The 22,924-nt window shown below is 39.2% G+C and overlaps 1 long non-coding RNA gene across 1 annotated transcript in view; it reads right to left on the bottom strand.

The window, feature by feature from the left end:
- Window positions 1–22,924, bottom strand: part of LOC308400286 — a 56,888-nt gene that overhangs the window by 9,745 nt on the left and 24,219 nt on the right. The window contains exon 2 of the long non-coding RNA XR_013972345.1: window positions 1,497–1,604. This is a non-coding gene — a long non-coding RNA (uncharacterized lncRNA). The remainder of the gene's footprint in view (window positions 1–1,496; window positions 1,605–22,924) is intronic.

Genomic DNA, 22,924 nt, shown 5'->3' with positions numbered 1-22,924 from the left:
TATGAAGACACTCAAAATAAATTTCCTGTGGTGGGAAACTAGTTTGTGCAACTTTTTTGTATTTGCGGTTTTGAGGGATAAGCCTCTTAAATTTCTCTAACCAGAAATATATGTTAAAAAACAAAAACGATTTTAAATTTTTTTGTAGTTTATTGCACTTTATTTGCAATTTATGTAATTACTATGCACTTAATGCATTCATATTATTAAAATTTAGGCTGTAATGGTTGCATTGATGTATAGCAACTTGAAATGCTCCCAAAAATAAATCCCGGTAGCACTGCAACCATGTGAACAACAACAGTGAGAAAGAATAAAACTTAATTGACATTTTGATGGCATTTTATACACAGTACTGGTACAGTATCTAGAAAACGTGGGAAAATACTGGCATCATATACAGTACTTAGCTACTTCTGAAGAAATTATGATGGGACCCTAAAAAAAAATTACTATGTACAATAATGGATTTCTATATATTTTACATCAGATGAAAACGTTTGTTGTAAGATTCAGATAATTATTTGTTAAAAGCGAGACATTTTAAATGAGAAAAAGAAAGAAAAGTATTTCCTTGTGCCCACCTCTCACTGTTAATGCCCTACCTGGGCCCCTGGCAAAACTTTGCTAGATCCGCCCCTGCACAGTTACCAGCTGTCAGTCTAAAAAAGGATCCTGGTGTTATTTGTCTCTCAGAAACAGTTCATAACTTCCCTTCAACTCATTCATGTCACCTAAAAGGTAAACCTGTTTCTCCATCATCTGTTCACCTCTGATGATTCAGTAAGGAAATCTCCTGGTATCATCTTCATGTTTCCCTCTCACCAGATAACCAAACCGACATCATGACCAGCAAGCTTTTACAGCTGTGGCTCAGCTGATCAAACATCAGCTGATACTAGATATTAATATTAAATAAATTCTAACAACAGCTGATCAAGCTTAAACGTGCTGCTGTTGTTTAGTGCGACATCCGCTGGTTTCCTCTTTCTGGCGCAAAGTGGGCGATAAATAAATAAGAGAGAAAAGCCGATCAGCAGATCATTGATCAGTTTAATGATTGAAGTAGAAACAGGAGGGGGGGGGGGGGGGGGGGGGGGGGGTAGAATGAGAGAAGAAGAGGCACCTGTGCAGCAAAGACACAAAATAACTCCAGCTTTGTGTCTTTTTCATTGTAGCTGAAGTCCGGGACAAACTGTGTTCCTTTTCACCTCAATACGAAACGCGTAATATTTTCTCTGAATACGAGACGATTCCGTTTTTTATGGGACGGTTGGAAACTCTAATAACTAACCTTATAAATAAAATAAGATAAAACAAGTTCAACATCATTAACATCATAGCACCCGCCCAGCTGTATAGAAACTCTGTCATGCTAGCTAGTACGCAGTACGAGTTATTGTAACTGACTGTAAAAAGTCAGCATAACGAAAATAAACTCCACCTAAACTTGGTTTGTATCTGACACAGATAGACCGCAGGTCATAACTTCTTACCTGAAGTTCAGTTCACCGCCTCGGGTCTCTGCTCCTCCTGCCTTTCCTTCATCCACCTGCCAGCGTGTTGCATCTGCTGGCCTCCACCACTTGCTAATGTTACTGAATCTGTGGAAGCCACCACCAAACAATTGAGTTATCTTTACACATCTCCCAGCATCTGGCCAATCTACCACCTTTTTTATATTTTTATGACAGTATGTTTGCACTGAAGCACCGCAGCAATTTCCTAATGTTGTAAACCTGCTCAACATTTGGCAATAAAACCCTTTCTGATTCTGATTCTGATTTCAGTGTTTATACCGTTACGGGAAAAAAACGAAGAAAAAAAACCATTGGCCCATAAAAACGAAAAATCACCATCGGGCCAGCTATGGTTGAGAGGTTTGTCATTGATATTACAGATGCAAGGAAAAGATAGTAGGGCTTGCTTTGCCTTGCTCTTACTCATCATTCAAACATGCTTTTCGATTCTTACTAAAGAATTTTTACCTTCACTTCTACTCCTTGTACTTAGTATTATAACATAACAGCACATTTAGCCAAATAGAAGTTAATTTTGTCTCTCTTGCCTCTTTGTGGTAAAAGTGGTTACAGTGGCTTCAGTCTTCATTTTCCGATCTATGTGCTAAGACTGCAGTCACTCAGCCACAGCTGGGCTATACACGTAATAAGAGCTACTCGACTCTTCTAAAAATAAGTAACAGATTTATTTATTTTGTCCCATTGTTAAAAACAGCTGCTACAGTGCATCACTGCTACAGTAGTCTCTTTTTAGGTTTTGTCAGATTCTATGTGTTGCTATTGTTTCAGTCCGGTAATAAGAATATTTTTGGACCATATAACAGTTTTACCTTACTTGTAGTCATTTGGCACCTATGGGAAGACACACAGCTCTGTCATCTTCTGTCTAGTGTGTCCTGCAATTTCTTCAAAGGTTGGATAAAGCTTCTTAAATCTGCTGAACTCAAAGTGTTTGCTGAGTACTTATTATTGCAGTGCTGCTACCTGACCCACTGGCTAAAAAATGGATGGAAAATCAAACCTTAGCTGAACTAAAACCAATAGTCAAACTTTTGTTGAATAATGTGATGTGCGGTCTGTGTAAAGTGGTTCGGCATCACTCACAGCCAAGTGACTTCTAATGCACTAAAGCATAAAACACTGTCCCCGGGTACAATTTAAATCTCATCAATAACACAAAGCAGTGCAGGCACATTGCCTAAAAGCCAATAACGGGTGCCAGCGCACCACAGCATTGAATGAATGAATATGAGGCCCTCACTGTTTTCCTCTGGTTTCTGGGTCAGGAGATGGGAGCAATGAGGTGCAAGGCTAATGGATGGACTCTTCACAGCAGAATGGAGATGGAGAAGCTTGAGGAGTTTAGTGTGACTCTATTGGCGATTAGAGAGGACAAAGCTGTGGTGACTGAAATTGCTCGCCACAGATATGAAGAGGAATTGGATGTGTCAGTATGTTTTACAGTAATGATGAAAACCATGCGAAAGTGTAAAAGGCAAGAGGGAAAGGAGAGGGGAGGAGAAGTGGTATGGGGAGGAGGTGTGGCAGCGAGATTAAACGAAATAATCAATCAGCCTCTTCTTCCTCTTCTGGTCAATGTGCGAAGCTACTCAGTGACTTGGAAAATTCCTCCTCTTAAAAGGGTTTTGTTTATACACATCAGTGCTCGTTCTCAATAAATGGAACTATTTTATTTTTTTGCCAACAAATCTGGTGAATGAAAATGCCAGGGGCAAAATGCAGATTGCATTGGTTTATTAGGTCATGCTGTTTAATTGCAGACATTTTACAACTGGAAATGTGAATGGCTTTGGAAAAAGCTTTTTTCCTTGCATTTGTTTTTAGATTTTACAGCAGTGGGTGATTTAAAACAATTAAACCTTTAATTAACATTTAATGTATATATCATGATGTTTTCATGACGCTTTAGGATACTTTGAAGAGTGAACAGATAATAGATTTCACATTTACCTTCCCCTGACCAATAAAACCAGTGGTTTGCATTGTGATATGTTTATATTTTTGATAACTAATGTTATATGTGTGTGTGTGTGTGTGTGTGTGTGTGTGTGTGTGTGTGTGTGTGTGTGTGTGTGTGTGTGTGTGTGCACAGTCATGTAAAATTACTTTATGTTTTTGCACCTAAAGGCCAGCAGTTTTACAATCTACTTCATTGGGTGTATTTAGGTCTAGGCTTTGTTCACAGGACTGCACTTTTTGTGTTCATGTCTACACACTACTATCTATTGTATTGAAAGTTTGTAAAGACAATAAGTATCCATCCAGTTATTTTCTTCTGCTTATCCGATTCAGGTTCCCAGTTGTGCAGGAGTTGGGGTCAAAGGCCAAAACCCAAGGTACACACTGGACAGGTTTTCAATTTATCAAAGGCTCAACACAGAGAGACGACCAACCACTTGTACTTATAGCAAAACATAATATAAAGTTACCAATTAACATGGTAACATGGTGGTTTGGTGGTTAGCACAATCACCATGGGTTCAAATCTGTGGCTGGGGTCTTCAGACCAGTCTTTTTAATCGTGCTGATATGCTAAGTAAAATCATGATAAGTAATTCATGCTATGCCTTTTCCTGAATACCGTCATCACGTTTAGTGCAGGAAGAAACAAAAGAAAAGTTTGTAAACCACTCGCAAGCATAAAGTACATCCTAGCAAACAAACAAAAAGCATGACTCCCCTTCCCTATTACACAATTATATGTCAACAAGTGGCATTTGGTTGCTTAGAAAGAGGGGGGGGGGGGACATTGTGAGAGTGATGGTGGTGAAAGACAGCAATAGCTAGCTTTGCGATTTGAGACATATGTAACCTAAAGCAATTAGGAATTAGGAAAACACAGAGAAAGCACTACACGCACAAACTGTATTCATTTGGCTGAAGGTCACACGTGTGTGTGGTTCGTGTTTGTGGCTTTTACTTTTAGCTTTAGTGTGATATATTTATTTTTATTTAGCTTCATATTTCAAACACATTTTGTGCAGTGCAACGGGCCAATATAAATCTCTGAATTAACTTCAGGTGAAGGTGAACTCAATGTTTCCTTCCAGTGTCTCAACAGAAGTTCAGTTTCAGATGGTTTATCATAGTGCATGTTTTTGAAAAAAAAAGAAAAAAGAAAAACATTCTTGTTCCTACTCATAAGTAAATATTTTCATCTATGTGACTTTAAAAACAAATTTATGAAAAAAATTTCAAAAATGTTGGGCAGGAAGGAAGGTCCACAATTGGGTGGTCCTGGGATGATGATTTCAAGTTCTGGCTTGTAATTCTATAGTAGTTAAACAATATTGTTGAGAGCCATGAACTACTTTCAGTGTGATCAGTGTATCAGTGCATGCATGCACTGATACAATGATACGCATACATAATCTCCTCAAAGCCAGTGCTGATAGTAAATAAAAATCTAATCTAATTTTAAGTTTTTTGTCTGAACTTAGATCAATTATGCTAATACAGTATTTCAAAATGAAAAAAAAACCCCTCCAATTTCAGATATTTGAGGTTGTGCTGAAAATAATGATACCAAACAAGGCAAGATAAACAGTTTGTAAATGTGAAATATAGAGGTAAAATCAAAAGTAGTCAAAAACGCCCAATTATACCCTGGACTCCAGAGGTTCAAAGTCTGTAAGCCAAACCTCCTCTAGATTTGAAGTAGTACAACATTTTTGGTATCTGCAGTGCTAGATTTCCAAATTAGAAATGACCAAACTCGCTGTAGTCTGATCATTTATTAGGAAATTATGTTTAATCACACTGTATCCAGAATTAAATTTGAGTGTTATACTTGTAATTAGCTAATTTTAAACACTTTACTGGAACACTGCTACATCCTCTCTGTTATAGGCAGTAATTAAAATCCACCTTTGGGGGATCAGTTGTCAGAAATTACCATTGTTTTGTTTGGTTTTATAAAACTTGTGAAGTCCTGACTATGCTCACTTTGTGGAAAAGGCCCCTAGAGAATACACAGTCAGTGTTTGCTCCCCGTGGCTCAGTTTTTATCTCCCCCGCAGTGCTGCCACTGCCCAGCTAAAATGGCAACAACAGCTTAAGTATCAGTGTTTCTTTGTATCTACTGACTGGAGCTTAAACAAGCACGCTCTGACTCTGCTGTTGGTTTAAATAATGCGGTCTCACATTATATACCTTCATCATCCATTTAATAAATCCACAACAAGGTACTGCAATTTTATATATATATATATCATTAAATGCCATGACTATAACAATGAGATTAAATTAATCCGTTTCAGGAGTTAGGCTACATTTTTTTCTTATCACAGTGAATCAAGTTGAAATTTAATAATTTGCAATACATGGAACAATCCCCGCACTTCTTTTACACGCACACACTCAGATTTCCTGGAAAAATGACAATGACAGCAGGTTAGATGTTTTCAGTGTTAAAGCGTTGTTTAAACCACATTTACAGTACATAACTCTGAAACAGAGCAAAGTGCCGCTCAAATATCCGTAAGTTACTTGACGAATCAGTCCAGGCAGGTTTAGTGAAAGAGAAATTTTAACCTTCAGTGATAAAACAAAGAATTACACTGCATATAAAGCATCCCCAAAAACAAAATAAAAAAAACACAATTTAAAATATTGTAAACAACAAGAAAATGAAAGACACTTCAGAATGATAAACTTCTTATCAATTTTCCTATTATCATTTGGGTGACCAGCCGTAATCTTTTCCCCGGACATGTCCTCTTTTCACGTTCTATCCGGGGGGATTTCGAGATATTGCAGATGATAAAAATGTCCGGGTTTTCCTATATTCTGACAGAGGACCCATGTGTGTGACGTCATCCCCAAACTGCTGCTGTGTGAGCGCTTGTTCTGCGCTCACAGACAGGACAGACAGCGTGCAGCAACACGCCCAATGATGTTTAAAAGATCCCAAAGCGCAAGTCAGACGAACTGCAAAAGAAATTTCCCTCATACCGACCATAGCTGGACTGGCCATCGGCCCACCGGGCCCGGTCGGCCGATGGTGATTTTTCATTCTTATGGGCCGATGGGGGTTTTTCTTGTAACGGTATAAACAATGAAAGGTGGTGGATTGGCCAGATGCTGGCCGATGTGTAAAAATAAGCTCCACCACCAAAGTTGTTTGGTGGTGGAGCTTCCACAGAGGCCAGCAGGTGGATGAGGGTGTTGTGCCAAAAAGTGATTGTCTGCCAAAAACAGATTTCCGGCATTTGCCAAAAACTGATTGCTTGTATTTAAACTGCTATAAATGAATGATATCACATCATCTTGAGCAACAAACAACGTTCCTGTAACAACGTAGAAGCCATCAGTTTTTGGAAGTGACTTTGATGTATCCTTTATTTATGCAGTTAAAAAAAATCATTGTTGACTTTAAATGTGGCCAAGAGGACAGCTGAAATTGCAACAAATGCAAAAATAGTTCTGTAAACATATTTTAAGTGGACAACAGGGAGATGATTGATTATAATGTAAGTACAATAACACAGTTGCAAAGATAATTGAGAAACAGGTAAATTTTTAAATTTTATATATAACCCCTTTGTAATACCTCTTCACCAAAGTCTATTTAGCAGCATACATTACGATATTACACATAAAAATAACACGGAAACATTGGAAATCATTTTTTGGCACAACAAGAGAAGGGGAGGCAGGAGGAGGAGAGACCCGAGGCGGCCGCCAGTTCGAGTGTCAGGTGAACTGAACTTCAGGTAAGAAGTTATGACCTGCAGTCTATCTGGGTCAGATATAAACCAAGTTTAGGTGTAGTTTATTTTCGTTGTGCTGACTTTTTACAGTCAGTTACAATAACTCGTACTGTGTGCTAGCTAGCATGACAGAGTTTCTACAGCTGTGTGAGTGCTATGATGTTACTGATGTTGAACTTTAGCTGAATTCATAAGCTACAGACTATATAAAACATGGCCGTGCCTTCTGAGTCAAAACATTAAGCCAATGCAGAAGTTCCTTAAACCTTAATTCTATCTGAAGGCCATCAGATGGTGATAGCTGTGGTTACAAAAAGACCTCTGGTCCTATAGGAACCAATGTGAAAGCTTGTTATCTTGGACTCTGAAAACACTTTTACCACCACATTCAGATTTTTGAAGCCAAAAATGGTGACAGTGAAAATGTTAATACTATACATTGAGACCAAAACTATTAAAGCATTTTGCTCCAGACAGTAAATATATGTTTTAATTATGTGAAGCTGGCCATTTTAAACATGGGAGTCCGTGGGAAACCAGTTTCAAACAACAACTAGAGGTTGTTCTGAATTAGCTTACCTTTTCAGTTCTGTGTAATTTAACTTTAGAAAAGTCTTTATTTGTGTGAAGGAAAGATATTTTGTAATTTAGTGAGCCGTCTAGCATTCTGTACCGCTTTTGAAAAATTATTCCAAAGTTATCTCAAAATATCTTGTACTACAAATGCTGATAAAGAATTTATGCTACACATTCTTTTTGCTCAAACATAATTCTTTGTGACAGCTGTACTGTTGAAGGTGTACGTTTTGTACAGCAAGAAGTGCGGTTTTACTGTTTGAAACCAGTCAAAGTGGTCTTACTGTGAGGGCGGAAGAGATGGATGAAGTGCCTGTGGATGCCAATGGGGAGGAGGTTTGCTAATGTAATGAAAAATATAGCAAAATTTGCATTTTGCCAGAAAACTGCACAAAGGAATGCAGAAGGGTTGTGGAGTGAAACCACTGCACTTTTGCCCTGGAGCTATTTGGCCGTATGTTAGGTAGGATACACTGTTTGTATTTGTATTTGCCTAATCTCTTTTGCACATTGCCATGCTATGTCTCCGTTTTAAAAAGTAGTTTGATAAGTTACAGTATTATTCCAAGGAGATTTCACAGGCGGTGTGTTGCCAACACTGTATTTTTTTCCTTTTTTTTTGCTTGTAAGATACAAAAGAAGGGAAACAAAGCAAAAAAAATAATAAAAAATCATGCGCACAACTTTTAAAAAGTTTTTGTCACACACACAAATTTTGCTTTAAGGTGACTGTTGTTGTGACTTGACTCTACTGAATCACATTGATTTTTTTATGGTTTTCTTAGTTTATAACTATTAATTACCGTGTGTACTTTTTCTAAAAGCAATTATTTAAGGTGTGACTGTGTTTTACGTGTTTTGTAATCAGTGTTAATTTGCTGCTGCAATGCTGAAATATCTGTCTATCTATCGATCTTTCTATCTATCTATGTGCCTTGTCTCACCAACTTCATAGTTAGTGTGCATGTGAAAAACCGTATAGTCACAGCCAAGGCTTTTAGGTTTTTTAAAATAATTTAGATATGAGATAATATAATTCTTAATTTGCAGCTTTTTAAATCACTGGAACGAGCTATCACCTAGAGATATGTCTCTTAGACCTAATCCCCTCTAAGAGAGACCAAAATGAGGGGCTTTTTTCTCTCTCTTTATTTCTTGACTTGAGATTTCAGATCAGTCAACTCTCTTGCTTCTTGGAAGATGACACGATTCATCTGTCTTCTCTGACTGGAGCTTCTGGATTAAATTGCGGGGCAACTCAGCAGGGAATAAGCTTTCTAAATACCTGGCAGGGCTCGACTCCTGAAATGATGAAGGATGAGTATGTTTCCCCCGTCTCCCTGGCTGCTTATAATAATGCCAAAAGCACCTCTCAAAGATCTGCTGTGCTCTGTTTAGCTAGGCAGGACACAATTGACCATCTCCAAGTCAAACACCACTGTTTACATTGCACTTATAGGTGCCGCAGGTTTATGAGCAGCATATATTTTGCTACACTATAAATTTCTGAGTGGTTTTCGTATTAGATCTATAGCTCTCATGAGTTTGGCTCCAATATATTTTAACAGCTCGGTGTGCACAGCAGGTGTGCGTGTGGGCTTGTCTTTTTTCTTTTTAACTGACATTCTGGAGTTTATAATCCTAGACTGTAAAGTTGTTGCTCAAAAAACTCTGGAGGCCTAATTTCAATACTCCTTATGCCGAGGCTAAACTTATCTTACTCTTGCACTTGATTAACAGAACACAAATTGAATTTTTAGTCTTTGCTAAAAGCATTAATTCCCATTCGACCTGTCCTCGAGGTCCACGTTGATGGATTTCAGCTGATATAATTTCCTTCAGTCAAAATTTTGCCATATGTTAAAAATATTGGGGTGTTTTAAATTAAACCCCCCCAGAAAAAACAAGCGTCCTGCTTTCATGTTTCACTAATTTGTTTGTGAGGAATAAACAAAAACAGCAGATGTTTGTGAAATTTTGTCGGAAACTGTCTTTGTCCTCCTTGGAAATGCAAGAGTAAAGGCTGTCTCTGTCTGAAGACTTAGAGGCATCGATAAAATTGCGATAATGCCACGCTTTGTTAAATTAAGCCCTTTTTTCTAGTGTAAAGAAGAGGCACCTGGAGTTTTGTGAAAGCTGAAATTCAACACGCTGTGGCGTTTAAAAGGCAAGTCGCTGCTAGAAACAATGCAAATTTCTGCGACTGTCATTTCCAATCTGACCCCGTGGTCTCTCTTCAAGTCTCAAATTTCCTCCAACCATTTGTCAACACAATTATTTAAGCAGTTAGGGGAGAAAAAAAAAGCACAACAAGAAGAGGAAAAAAAAACAAAACAATAGCCTCTCTGCAATTACTGTGGCTGCTTTTTGAGGCAGCGTAGGCGTGAACACAGGGTTGGGTTGTGAAGCCAGCAGGGTCTGCAGACATCCACCACAATACTTGGCACTTTGATGCGTCTTCTCTCTCTCTCTGCTCTGGCATCTTTGGGACTTCTAACTAACAAGGATTGTTTCGGAGAGGGGGGCAGCATGTGAAAGAAAGATAACAGAAAGGCTTACAGCATTTACCGCCAAATTCACAAGGCGATTGTGCATCAAATGTCCAGAGCTTTGGGGCATTATTGGACGATGGCGTGCCCGTCTAAACCGCAGATTATTGCTGCTATGGACGTCTTTGAGGAATGGATAGTGAGTACATGCACACCAGTATGGGTTTGACATCCTGAGTGATGTTGCTTTAAAAACCCTAAGACAGCTTGCTCATAATGTGTCCATAAAGCTGCCTCATATTATTGGGCCATGTGGATGCCTGTGGTGATGGATGTCCTTTCCGGGCCCAGTATTAGTCCTCCTGCGTCCATAAATCTGAATTTTCAGCATCATCTCAAATCGATAAACGATTTCATCTTATCTTAGTTATTGTCCATCCAGTTTTCGGCTCAGTGAGCCACGCCGTTTATCATCTCGTACTACAAATAAATAGCAGCTTTTTCGCCCGGGATATTTGGAGGCAACGTATTAATTGAATTACACCCTGATTATGCATGCTCACCCCGTAGGCTGTGTAGACATACCTTAAAGAAAAAGTGGTGTTTTCTTTTTCTCTGTACCCAGCAGGACTCCATTTATCAGCCCCGCACAGATCATAATAGCTTAACCCATTCATGTCTTTTGGGCAAATATCTATGAATGCACTTGCCTGCTGCAAATTGCATCAACACTGCTGATCCCTTCCTCATTTCTTATTCTGGAAGCTCCTGTTGGATCACAAACTGGCCTGGAGCAAAGAGAGAAACGGAGGCACCACTGCATGAGACAAGAGCATAATTATACAGCCAGGCTTCTATTACCTGTGTTTGAATTTCATGCTCTTTAAGCTCTTTATGAGGAACAGAAGGCTGCTCGGAGTCATCTGTTATTCTGGGATGGATCTTGCCACCTTTGTAGCTTGTTAAATGTTGTGCTGAGTTTACAGATTGCATGAATGGTAACCTGTATCTATCCTTTTGAGTTATGATGTTATGAATTGCACATTTGCAACATAATCCTTCACCGGCCTTGTTGCCTCGACAAACCTGTTCTATATGTGAATAAAGCATCTTTGCAGCAGCATAAATGCAGCTACAGCATGAGAGCTGGAACGTTGCAAAGATTAATATCACCAGGAAAGCTCTTTCTTTTGCTTGCTAACTGGTGGATTAACTTCTTAGATGATTCTCGGGCAAACATGCGCAGCTGATCCCTGTTTAAGAAGTATTTGTCATAGTTTCGGTCATCTAACCCTGCAGCAGTCTCTTCCCCAGAGAACAGTTTACTTTTCATGCATTAAAGTTAAAAGATGATTAAACATAAAAAAAACAACTTTTGTAATGTGTTGTCAAACGTTTTGTTAAAGGCTGTATGTTACCTGAAAGTGTGCTTTTTTCAGAACCATAACCAAACAGTTTTGGTGGCTAATGCTGGGCTCACACTGTGCGATTTTTGGCCCATTTTGAGCCGATTTTTGAGTCGTGCGACCGTTTTGGCGATCGGCCCGATTTTGGCCTTCATCGTGCGTCGTGCATTGTGTAGTATACGTGGGGTAACGAGAAGCGATTAACACCTCACGACGAGCTCCCGATCATCAATCGCTTGGTCGCGAGGGTGTCACCGCAGTTTGTCACACTGCGCACGCGCAAACACAAATGTCAGCGAAAAAGACGGCGCAGCACGGCAGTGCAGTGTGTGATCTGGACACAAGCGATGGAGGCACAACTTGTAGAACTTTGGAAAGCTCATCCGAGCCTTTTCGATGTGGCCTCACAAAATTATCACGACACAACAACCTTGAAAATAGTTGGATCTACACTGCTGCTCAATCACAGCTGCCTGATCAATGTTTTTCATTAGCAATTTAGCAAAGTTGATGATGGTGGTGTGCGTGTCTGTGTGAGTGAAAGACAGAGAGAGAGAGCGAGCGACAGAATTTCTGTTATAACCTTCATTTTATGGACGCACAGTGTGAGCACTCAGGTCGCATCAGAGCATCGGGCCGTATAGTGTGAGACCCTGCATCGTGACCTATGAACTTCTAACCCCTGCGAGTCAATCGTACAGTTTGAGCAGGAGCTGAATCACGCGACTGAAAAAAATCGCACAGTGTCTGCCCAGCATAAGCCTAACCAAACAGTGAATGAAACAAAACCTAAAAGTGGACCCAGAGGTGGTGCTTGTATTGATCCAATAAATACAGGGCCATTAATGTCGAGATCAATACAGATACCTACACTCTCACCTTATAAAGACAGATTATGTAATGGCCACTAAATCACTGGGATTTTTATTTTCCACAATAATTAGTCAATAAAATAAAAAACACACTTTTAGCTATCTTGTATTTTGAAACTTTTTTTGTTGTTGTTGGAGACCTGGAATGTAAATGTGTCTGTCTCTAAAGTGTTAAGTCAACCTCTGACCTAAGATGGTAGAAACAAGTAATCACGTCCGTCGTGCTAGTATCAATCAGATAGCAGTGCCAGTGTGAACACGGCATTCAGAGCACAGACTGCTCTAAATGGTCTCTGTCAGAAATCTTCTTTTTGCTCTGTGTGATATCACAGGTCATCTAAAGCAGCGGTCCCCAACCCCCGGGCCTCGGACCGGTACCGGTCCGTGAGTCGTTTGGTACCGGGTCGCGAGAGTTGAGGCTCAGGTGTGAAATGTATGGTTTTCAGGGTTTTTATCGGTTTTCAGCGTTATTTTGTTATCGGTTTTATCGTTTACTCGGTTTTCCTTGTTTTTTTCACGTGTGTTATGAATAAATCTTCTTTTTTCGGTACCGGTACTAGTTTTATTTTGTTGTATTTAAAGGCCGGTCTGTGAAAATATTGTCGGGCATAAACCGGTCCGTGGCGCAAAAAAGGTTGGGGACCGCTGATCTAAAGCAACAACTGTGAGAACAGACACCCCCTCCCACCTGCTGTTCAGCCTTTCAAAATAAACGGCTATTCTATTCTGTTCTGTTTGTACGGGGCAGCCAATCAGAATAGAGATTGACCTAAGATAAAGGAGCTAAAACAGCTTGTTTCAGACAGAGGTGAGGAGGTGCACGGCCCAGTAACTGATAAATAAAGATTGTTTTGAACTCATGCAAAGCTACTTGCACGTTATAAGGAATGTAGCTGGAAATGATCACACTGTAACATGTCCTCTTTAAAACTGGAAATGCTTGTATGATGTAATTATTTAGCTTGCGGGCTTATTGGTTGGATTACACACAAAAGCCAGCAGGCATATCCAATTAACATGGGGGCTTTAAATAGAGATAAACCCCAATATCGATGGTCCTGAAGAATTACATAGCAAGATTAAGTATATTCTTTAAACTTTCTAAAAGAACAGTTTAAAGAATAGGATAATAAAGCAACAATTTCACTGTGCTTGTTCTTGGAGTTTTTATTCCATGACCAGCCTTTTTTAATGTGAGCAATTAACTATGAGGCTATCATGATGATGGATTAAAAATAATTGTTGCAACACAATCTGTCTGATCATTTCTCTGGATGTATGCAGGGTCTTTACCTTACAATATAAAGTGCCTTGGGGTGACTGTTGTTGTGATTTGGCACTTTATAAAATAAACTGAATTGTCTGTTTAGTAGAAAAGGTGTCAGAAGTTGATTTACTTTGCATAAAGATAGAAAGCTGAGGAATAAATGGCTTCCTGAAAAGCTGTCGTCAGGATGAAGACAATTGGATACATAACAACTCTGTCCTCCATCAGTGTGTTAAAGTGATAGTATTCCATCATTCAGACATAGGTCACTTTTAACTTCAGATTCATTCACATACCCTGACAGAACAAGCACCCCCGTAGTTCATGTGCTATTTTTGACAGTGGGGGTTATTGGTAACATTATCAGTGTTGCTTGCCACATTATTATAACTTTAGACGGTTGTTTCCCATGTCTTTATTTATATTGAATAAGCTTAGTCCTTTAAAGGTCCATTTTCACATTTAATATATAACTGGCATGTGCAGTAATATCTGTTTTCTCATCTAACTCTGTAAAAAAGATATATATTTATTTTCCAAAACGCTGCAGTAATCCTGTTGACCTTATATTCCATCTGCTCTCTGTGGACTGTGTTTCAGTGGTATGCATAGCAGGTTGGTTAGTCAACTTTCTTTCCTGGGCCCCGGGGTTTCGGGCCCCTGGGCACAGCTGTCCTCTTGGTAGTTCAGCCTCAGTGTTCTGCACACTAAGTGTGTCAGAAATGAGGCGAAGCAAAATCTCAATTCAGATGGAATATCAGACAAGTGGGTTATTTCAAAGGTGGTACTTGGCAGCACAGCAGGATTCAAAAGGCCGTGTCCTTGCTGAACAATGGGTGTAGAATATTGAGTTTGGCCCCATTACAAATTCAACTTTTTTTTTTCTTACTGCTATAGATAATGCTCATTGATCTGTGAAATTATGAGCCACCATTAGAAAGACCTGGCACATAATTCAGACTGCCTGAACTCTCAATCACTGAGTGGAAAACTCAAAGCCCAAATGGCAATTTACATCACAATGTACCACATTGATTTAGATCGAGAGGTGTGTTAAGAGATCCTTAACAACCGTGGACGCCCTCAGGTCTATAATAGGTATTGTTATGATTAAAAATGCCAAGCAAATTTGATTTCGGCAGACTGAAAATCACAGCAATCATGTCATGCCAGTCAACGCGCATTTTTTTAGAAATTAATCTTAAATGTTTATTGACTGTTGTAACTGTCCCATTTATAATGCAAGCCAGATGCCAGTGGTGGGAATATGAGCTGCATAGAGTGCCAGTAGAATTAAATATAAGATATACATCACCCTTTGACTTTGAAAATAGATTGTATCATAGTACCTGATTATGCGCCCCTGCTACAGCATACATAAGAGGAGGACTGTATGGAAAGCAATGCATCTTTTAAAACTTACAATAGGTATATCAGTGACACTTGATGAATCTTTGAAAGTGAGTTGAATTCACATTTGAGGAACGTGTAAGGAAAGACGCAGCATAATTAAATGGGCTGAAAAGTCGAGTCCCGACTGGCAGTCGTCCTCTCCCAGCCAGAGCTGCACTGCGTCAGGTGCCAGACAGATTCCTGAAGTCTCCTTGAACCTCGGCCGACTTACTTATATCCTGATAAGTGCTGAGATTGATCCTGAGTTCATTTCCTTGCAGTCGCCACCCTTCCAGCGATCCCTATAATTGCTGCAGGGGTACAATATTATATTTGGACAACGTCCAGTGAGGGCGCTGGAGATAGCTCCCACTTTGCATTTTTAATGTGACCCCTGAAGCATTTTGTCTAGTCCTTGCATTAAGCCTGTTCTCTTTTATCAATGCACAAATTGAAATCATTGATTAGGGAGAGAGGTCAGAGGAGATGACAAATAGCCTTTTTTTCCTAAACATGTCCTCAGCTTCACCCTAATAATATATTTTTATTCTTATCATTAGCAGGCAGAGGGTGAAAATCAATACATTTTCATACGTAAATGTTAGCCTTTATTTGAAAGTCAAGCACTCTCACAGCTGAAAAACTCAGATTTTATAAGAACACTGGGTTTTCAAGAGCCTTTCACGCTTTACTCTTGTGCCTCATAATAAAATCATCTCATAGAAACACTGCCAGTCAGTTCTAGTGTAATAAAATTCTGGAAAGGTACCTGGTGGTACAGTATTTGGGTCACAATAACATCTTATTGCTCAGTTGTGTAGCCTATGCAGACAGCCCTTTGATGAATGAAAGTCAACTGAATTGTGGCAGACCGCCAGAATGAATAGGAGTGCAAATAACATTAGAGTTAGCAGAAGCAGAGCATGCCTGCACCAATAAATACAGAAAACACAGAAGTGTAATCTTTGGGGAAGCTTTAACTCAAGACTCGTACCTTATTTCAAACACAGGAGAGAAAAGCAAAAAAGACTGTGTGTTTATGCTTAGCTGGCTAATGCTCCCCATGCTCATCGTCTTTGGTTTGGTTTTCAAATGCTGAAATAGTTCCTTATTAGCAGTTATCACAAAATACAGCTGTGCTTTGATTTGAATGTCGGTTTGGTTGGTATGTAACGATATACAATACTGTGCAAAATTCTACAGCCCCACATTTCTTTATATTTTCCTTCCAAGGAGTGGGATCTTGTAATCTTTAAGGTGGTCTTAAGCAATATTTCTTCTGTATTTCTGAAAGTCTTTTAGAGATTTTCTTTGGACATTGGATGCTTTTTCAGTAATATTCCTTTGAGTGCCTTGTACCTGACCATTCTTGAGGGGAAGCCACGTAACACTGAACTATGAATCATTTAAACAAATAAAGGGCATCAAACTCAAAGTCGGAATCAGTGTTTTATCTACACATAACAAACAAAGAACCAATTTTGTTACCATACGCCTGTCCCAAAAACAAATGGTGTTTTCCTATTACCTTTGTCAAACCTAAGAAAATGCCAGATTATACAGCCTGACTGGTATTAAATAGTATTTTTCCATCAACAAGTTAATTACAAAAGAGCTATTTGCTGGAAATGTGGTGTGTCTCAGCATGTCTTTAAAAATTAAAAAAAAAATAAAGAAATTTGACAAGTGCAGGACAAAAGTCTCAGTGTCAGGCCCAAACGAACGGTCTACAGTAGATGCATTGTCTGAAAGTCATGTGCTTAAAAAATAGGAAAAAATCCAGCAATGACCTGACACAAAGCCTGAGTGATGCATCTGGACCATCTATTTTTCCCTGAAATTTCCTTCAAAATGGTCTAAGTGAAGACTGGAAGTCAAGAAACCATTCTTAAGGAAGGAAAACTGGGAGGCATGTCAAATTACATAAGAACTGAACTGAGTCACTGGCAACAGGTCTTATAGAGGGATAAATACAAATTTGGAATTTTTGTTTCAAATCATCATCAATATGTACAGAGGAGGCCAGGAGCGAGGTCCAAGAGTGAGTTTCTCAGGGGCTATTATCGTTAACGAAAACTAATGAAATAACGAAAACTATAAGTGAAAAAACATTTTCGTTAACAGAAATAAAAATAAAAACAAGACTTTGCAAAAAAAGGAAAACTAACTAACTAAACTAACTAAAACTGTAATGAGTGTTCACAAAACTAACTAAAATTAACTGAATTTATATCGAAAAATTGTTTAGTTTTAATTGATGTGTGTGTGTCATACAATAGTCTAGGGTGAAAATGAAGTGTAGCTTCCAGGTTTTTTTCTTGCTGTGTCTCATTATGCCAGCAGGTGGCAGTACGTTAGTTGAGTCGTCTGTGTTGCTGCTCCGTCCCACGCAGAATCATGTCAGCAAAAGTCGGGAGAAATCGCTAGAGTCCAATTTCGGATTACTTTGAATATGACTGTGTTTTAGATAAAGCAAGTGTCTCGTAGTGGAAAGAGACAAATTATGCGGGACATTTCTAAAGGGAAAAAAATCCCACAAAGCTTAAAGTGCACTTGAAAAGCTCGCACAAGAAGGCTAACCTTCTTGTGAGCACGCCCAACCCTCATCCCCAGAAACAGAAGCTAACCCCAGGCAAGGCAGCGTGATGCATCGCAAGACAACATTAATGCAGTGCTTCCAACGGTGACCCGATGGCTGCTGGTTGGTCAATTCGCAGGAACATCACAAGCGAGAGGAAGCGTTTGTGTATATGTTTGTTGAGACTGGAATATCTACACAACTGTGTGAGTCAATTGCCTTCAAAAAGTTTAACAATTCACTTGAACCAAAATTACGAACACCCAGTGCTGCAAGAGTCTCATTGGGGCCAAGATATATCTTTTATAGTTCAATGGTTGTTCATCTGCCCTAATTTTTTATTTTTTTAAAGAACCCATAGGTTCCTCATAGGTGGGAATGTGAGTTGTCTGTCTCTGCGTGTTAGTCCTGCGCGACAGACTGCCGACCTTTCCAGGGTGCAGGGTATGGTAGCTGGAATAGCAACATACCCAAGGATAAGCAGAAGAGAATGACTGATATGATGAAACTGGGATTTTGTTACACTTAATTATTGCAAACTAAAACTATAACTGAAACTAATCTTAACATCAACTTAACATCACAAAGACAAAAGAACTGATTATGGACTTTAGGAGGCAGGCTCCTCCTCCTAACCCTGTCATTATCAGAGGGGCTGATGTGGAGATCGTTGAGGATTACCGGTAGCTGGGGGTACACTTGGACTGTAAACTGGACTGGACCAAGAACACCAATGCTATCTTCAAAAAAGGGCAGAGTCGGCTTTTCCTACTGAGGCGACTTAGGTCCTTCAATGTTGGTAGGAAAATGCTGACCATATTCTATCACTCGGTGTTGGAGAGCGTTGTGTTCTTTGCAGATGTGTGCTGGGGAAGTGGGGTGAAGACAGCTGATGCCAACAGGCTGAACAAACTGATTAAAAAGGCTGGTTCTGTCCTGGGGACTTGAGAACCTGGACGAGGTGTCTGAAAGGAGAATGCTAAAAAAAGCTTCTTTCTATCATGGACAACCCCTGTCACCCCATGCACGCCCCCATGATGGACCATTGGAGCAAATGCAGCAAAAGACTCATTGCCCCAAAATGCAGAACTGACCGCCACAGTAAATCCTTTGTGCCAGTGGCAATAAGACTGTATAACTCTTCCTCACTCTGTAGGTGATTTTCCTGAGACTATTACCAATGTTATTCTGTTCCCTTTCAGACCGTGCAATATTACCCAACAGTACCTTATTGAATATTTGTTTCATCCCCCCCATCATACATTGCTACTCCCTTTATTCTATTGCACAATACTATGTCACTTTCTAGAATCGCCTGCACTGATAGTTAAGTTATTTATTATCCAGGATATAGTTATATATATTACTTCGTTAGAGTTATTTGATACTATGTCGTGCACTATCCTACTGTATGTTACTGTATACTACTATTCTTATTGTATATATTGTATATCTTATTCATCTGTTCCTCTGTCTCTCCTGCTGCTTTGAGCATGTACATGACAAAAGAATTTCCCTCGGGATAAATACAGTTATTCTTATTCTTATTATTCTTAATCAAAACTAAACTGAAACTAATTATTTTCAAAAAAATAAAAACTAAACTAACAAACAAATGGTAAAAACGAATTAAAACTGATATAAAATTTTAAAATCTGAAGTCAAAACTAAATAAAAATAAAAACTAATGAAAATTGCAAAACTATTAAAATCCTGGCAGTGACAGAAAAAAAGAACAAAAGGCAGCCAAAGTCCAAAGAAGACCTTTGAATGTCCTTCAATAAGCCTGGTGAAGTATTCCCGAAAACTAAAGAAATGACATGTATGAAATTTAGCTGATGTGCAAAATCCAAAGGAAATTTTATTGCAGTGCATTCAGTATTAATTAGGATATTCAAACAACCTGTCCCTAAATAGACAGGACTGTCACAGGATCTCATCAAGAAGAGAAAAAGGGGCTGGATTTGCCACACACTTCGAAAACCATTCGACAACGTCACAAGGCAAGCACCAGACTGGATCCCACAAGGAAAAAGGAAAGTGGGGAAACCCAAAAAGACGTGGAGAAGATCTGTCAAGAGCAAAGTGAAGGCAGCCGGAATGACGTGGACACAGCTGAAGAGAACGGCCCAGAACAGAGTCCGTTGGCGTGGTGTTGTTGCAGACTTATGCTCCACCAGGAGTCTACAAGAAAATTGATTTATCACAGGATCTCCATTCATTAGGGTTTACCCTTGGATTTCTAAGTTGTAACGTAACATCTATCCACATTCTAATCCTAAGCTATCAGAATATGCAATTTATTTAAAAAAAAATACAAATCTAGGGTTACGATGATGACATAGACCTCAACAGGTTAATACTGATTTGAATATTAGTTATTATAACTGCAGTTCAATCCATCCCATAGACCAGGGCTGTGTTTTTCTTTTTTTTCCCCACACTTTACATTGCCATCAATGAGGCTGATTTGGACCTGTTGGTGGGCCGGTTCAGGGATCTTTGACATCCCTGACACCAACAGTTGGCTCAAATCAAAAGTGAGTGAAGAACCATGAGGGGGTTCAGTCAGAAGACATTTCTGGTAATTTAGTGGTCATGGGGGAAAGTTTCATTGAGACCAAAACTAAATACAATGCATGAAAGAAATGATTCTAAAAGGACAATGCAAGCAGAAGTCAGTCATATTAGCTGAGCATACTGATTCATTTCATTTTTCCTAATCAATGAACACATTGCGTATTTTGGATCGAAAACTGGTGAAAATGCCAGCGCATTTATCCAAATGGGAAAAATGCCAATGTGTTTCTCCACGGCTGTACACCTGAGAATGTCAGTTATAAAATTTGATAGATTTTTTTTCTTCTCCCACCATATTTCATGGATTGCCTAGCATCACACACCTACTCAGAAAAGCCAACATCTGGCTGGATTGGATGAGAACACAAACACATATTGTGCCTGTGGACTGTGCTGGCAGACACGCATGCTCACACAACGATGGGCCTGGCATAGTGGGATGCTGAATTTTCAGAGTGAATTAGATGTTGGACCTGATAAGAAAGTGTTGTACTTTTGCAAATTAGGCTTCTGATATACAGTTTTTTCCCTGTTGTTATTTTTATTATTACTTCCCGTGCTTTGATTAAGTTATACAGACTGGATACATCTGTATATTCAGACACACAAGCCTTTCACCTTGAAGCCTGGGTGCAAACTACAGGTGAGCCAGGGGGAGGCTTTGCTCTTCTTAATATTCCATAAGCTAGTAAGATGATTTGTGGATTTTGTGTGTGTTCCCATGTGTGTACTGCAGTGGAGTGTGAAACTGTAGTATTTCTTTTTGTTATACATCTGTAAATACACTGTCTCTCTGGCCCCAATTGAGCTGAAAGGCACACAGCAGTGGTGACTTTTCATTAATTTTCTCATTTTTATTATTCATAGTCACACTCAGTGCTGAATTTGCAGATTTTGAAACACATGCTTCAGTTCCATTAGTTCAGGGGGAGGGGAGGGGAAAGGAGAAAAGCATCAGATAAAGCCAAAACTGCTCCTGCTAAAACTGTCATCAGGTCACATTATATATTTATATTTAATAGATTAAACAAGCCTTTTTTGCACATAGGAACAGTCTGAATATCGGGCTGTTCTTGTAATAATAATCATTAGTTGCTGTAAAACTCTTAAGTGCTGAGGACTGGGACCACCTACACATAAGTTAGTGCAGTTCATAGTTTCCGACATGACATGCTGTAAATCTGAAGATAGGACCCCGTCTCACAGCAGGTCATGACATAGTTCATGAACACAGATTGTTCTGTTTTTTGTTTTTTGTTTTTTCATGTCAGCAAGTGAGCACAAGCATGTACGTAATGCAGCAGGAAGTATATCCCTGGTCAGAAGCGTGGATTTGGTGTACAGAAAGCAGCGAGAAGTCACCATGGAAACTGAGAAACATAGTTTGAAATAATGTGGCAACAACTGTATTTGAACCCAAATCAACTTAACGCAGTAGGTTTTAATATTCAACCTTAACCCAGCTGTTTTTAATCTCTACATCTAAACAACAGACACATATTTTGAAAAAGCATGAAATGTTTTAAAAAAAATCCTAGAAATGATCTGTGAGCATCTATGAGATTTTGACCCAAACTTGGGCCTGTGGTATGCAGGCCAACGTAAACGACTACCACCCCACCGTTTTGCCTTTGAATCAGCACATATCAGAGCAGACTGATGAAAAGTCATGTTTAGAGTCTCAAAATAATGTTGGGAATGTTGTTGTGAAAAACATGGTCAGAAATATGAGTCAATGCAATAAAGGTAATAACTACATCTCAGACAGCCAAGAGACCAGAAGGACACTTAAAGTGGAAATGAAACACTCAATGTATAAAGGCTAATTTACACCATGAAGCCCTGCTCTTAAAAATGTCTTAAAAAGACGAAAATCCACCTGTGAGCCACAATGTTGCAGTTTGTAAAGCACTTTATAAAAGAGAACAGTGTGGAGGGGATTGCTTGTTTGGTTGGTTGCGCACCAGCCAACCAAGCAATCCGGTGACATAACGTTCTGTACTTACAGAAGTGTTACATCTATATCAGTTTATGAGAGAACAACTCTATGGTGCAAATTAGCCTTTATACATTGAGTGTTTCCTTAAAATCCCTTTTTAATGCAGCTAATAAAGTTGACTTTAAATCATATGGCAAGCACAGTTGGTCATGTTACCTAAACTTAAAAGACATTTAAACATTGTGCAAACACAATGATAGTCATCTATCCATTACCAGAGCCCTTTAGTAAGTCATGGTCGTATTAAAGGAGCAGCTGTGGCAGTGTTTTACCACCTGATTGGTCCTCCTGTTTGTTGTGTTCTCCAATGTCTCTTTTGGTTAATGTCTTCTCTCGTCTCCTCCTAGTTGTTTGCCTAGGTTGTCAGAGTTGCCAAGATACTTACCTCTAGTCCCTACTGGAGTGCAAGAGTCGCAGCTGGATCATTACTGTGTGCAAGTCCAAGCCTGAAATCAATCTGTGGATCACAGTATGTACCTTCAACCTATCTGCCTGCCCACTCTCCACCATCCA

Source organism: Rhamphochromis sp. 'chilingali', assembly GCF_963969265.1.
Source record: "Rhamphochromis sp. 'chilingali' genome assembly, chromosome: 7".
In the NCBI taxonomy this organism is placed as follows: Eukaryota; Metazoa; Chordata; class Actinopteri; order Cichliformes; family Cichlidae; genus Rhamphochromis; species Rhamphochromis sp. 'chilingali'.
The sequence above is the reverse complement of the archived record's forward strand: the minus strand, read 5'-3'. Positions and strand labels throughout refer to the sequence as shown.